Here is a 2804-nt window from a genome sequence, read left to right as displayed (position 1 = left end):
ATATTAGAGCGCTAACTCCGATGTTTAATAGCTCTATGGTCAATAATTCACCCGTATAATATAACGCGTATTACGTGCAAATGCACGGCTAATGCAAGCGAGTATCGTATAATGCGCTTAACCTCAGCCAATCACAATTTAAGAACTTATGGCGTTTACATTTTTATCAGGCATGCAAGAATGAATTAGGTTTTACATTATGAGTCTATGTAGGACTGCTATTATTACTGTAAACTGGAATTTAGACACAATTTGAATAGCTATTCTCGTAAAATTACAGTACAACTCTTTGGTGACTAATAATCTAGAAAATATCTTGCATACCATTATATTATATCACCATTATTATTATAATGTATAATTCTAGTTTTACAAAAGTGAGTAATTTCAACCCAATAAGAATTTATTGACTCATGGCCGTCGGAACCGCCCCGGCCGCACCGGTTTGGCCGGACCAATTCTTCTCATATTTTTTATTACTATAAAAAATACATACACTTTTACCTATAAATTTTATAAATAATTGTTGCACCTCAATGTCATTCGAATGTTAAGTTCACCATATACGTGTTTTGTAGTGAACTATTAGCCTATGCATTTCAAGCTCCTGTTAGGAATCATAGGCCTATTGAAAACTTTTTTTGAAACTTTGATTTTAGCAAAATGTGCTTACCTTTGCCCCAACCACGCAGAGCATGGGTAGGGTATCAAGTCGCCCACTGGGGAAGTGGATCTATAGGTTGATGCTATTTACAGGCATCTAGGGTTGTTGTTATTTTTTTATTTTATTTATTTATTTATTTTATTTTTTTTTTTGGCACAATATTTTTAAGGGTTGGAGCTTAGTGGACTGGTTCATTATTTCCTCTGTAGTATGGGAGTTAGCGCTGTTGGCTTAATATCCTTTTATAGTCATTTGTAAATAATATTTACATTAAAATAGCATTGTAAGGGTCGGATCAGAGTAGAAAATGTAGTAGTAAACTGTAAACAATATATTAGATACAGTAAATATAACGCAGGTAAAATTATCCCCCCACAAGTCACCCCTGGTATTTCTAATTTATTTATAAAATAATAATTTATATATTAAAAAGTGACTAAACTACTAAACTACAAAAAGGTGTAAAAAATGGCGGTTACGCCCCTTTTCCCCCAGTTTTTAAATATTTAAAAATATGTATCTCATTCACCGTTCCCAAGTTTTTCGTCAGGCAACTTTTTTCTGTCTTAGAAAAATCAGTGCAACAACATATCAACAATTTTTTTCCCTCCGGAGCCTGACTTTAAGGGGGTTTTTTATACCACAATATTAGAAATTGACACTCAAAATAACGTTATATTGATATGCGAATTATCATTTTTGGTCTCGGACGATTTCGTCGAATAAACATCCTGAGGTGTTTATTGTTGAGCATGGTTTTTGAGGGGGAGTTTATTTGAGGGAGGTATTTATTCGAGGCAGGCATTTATTTATTTGTGTGTGTGTGTGTATGTGTGTGTGCGTGTGTGTGTAGATAGATACGTACTGTATATACGCAAACGCCCATTAATTCCACTGTAATTAAAATTTAATTCTCCTGGAGTAAAACATTAGGAGAAAATGCTGGGAATGATATTTCCATTAGATCTGTTTACAGTCAAGGGGGAGTTTATTCGAGGAAAGAATATACGCCACGTGGGGTGTTTTCGAAAGAGGCGTTTATTCCAAATGACACTCTAGAAGGGGCGTTTGTTTATTCAAAGCGGAGCGTTTACACGGGTAGAAATACGGGAATATAAATATGGCTCCTCCCTGATCCACCCATCATGTTTTCAAAAGCACAGTAGGCCTATGCTGTACTTTTGTACGATGGTGACGGCAAATGATTCGGCAAACTGGGTTTCAGCAAACTGGGTTGTCAGGATTTCGGTGAACTGGATTCGGCAAACTGGGTTATTCGGCAATCGTGGGTTTCGGCAAAACGGGATTTTGACACACTGGTCGGATACTTTTCGGCCCCAGGACTAGACCAATTCGACGGTGGACGCTAATAAGGCGTGAGTGCTGAACTAATAATTTGTAGGTTTAGCCTGGTACAGTGGTTGGGGGCACTACTGTCCTTGCCAGCAATTTTCCTTCAGATACCTGGTTGGTTGTGCACCTGTCTCATAATATCCAAATTACGTTTGAAGCAAGCGTGTATGTGAACTACCGGAACTATGTCGTAGACAAAAACATCTTCTGAAATATTGAATTTTGGAATGGTGTTGTTGTTCTAACTAAGAAAATATACATATAGGTAAGTAGAGAGTGTACCATACTGTAGTTGTACAAGCCTGTATGCCTTCATGGTGTTATATTTAATTGCAGTATCCATTGTTGTGTTGTTGTTCAGACCTAAATTTTCAGACTGGAGACTTTTCATACAATGGCATTAAACCGGAATATCTGAGTTAAAATGTAAACAACAGTAAAAAAACACAGCTAAAGATTTGTTGTTGTGTAATGACATACCGCATAGTCGTAGACACGTGTTTTTGCAACCTACATTCAACAATGTAAATCTAAGTACTCTTTAAAAGTAGGCTAAGTGAAATCATTTTAATTAATTTAATAAAGTGTAATATTATTTATATAGTGACTTAAAACCGATCCATGGGTCATAAAACTTGCTTTGATTTAAATTGTTCAAAAATTAAAATTTAAAATAAAATCTTGGTGTATTTATACAGTTTAATATATATCCTGCATTGTATTCGTTTTTCGATATATTTATCAGCATTGTTGTTTTTTTCTAAGTATTCTATTCTATACCGAATAT

The sequence above is a fragment of the Anneissia japonica genome, unplaced genomic scaffold, assembly GCF_011630105.1.
Source record: "Anneissia japonica isolate Jap-2015-1 unplaced genomic scaffold, ASM1163010v1 scaffold281_len866295_cov195, whole genome shotgun sequence".
Taxonomy (NCBI): domain Eukaryota; kingdom Metazoa; phylum Echinodermata; class Crinoidea; order Comatulida; family Comatulidae; genus Anneissia; species Anneissia japonica.
Note: the sequence above shows the minus strand (reverse complement) of the source record.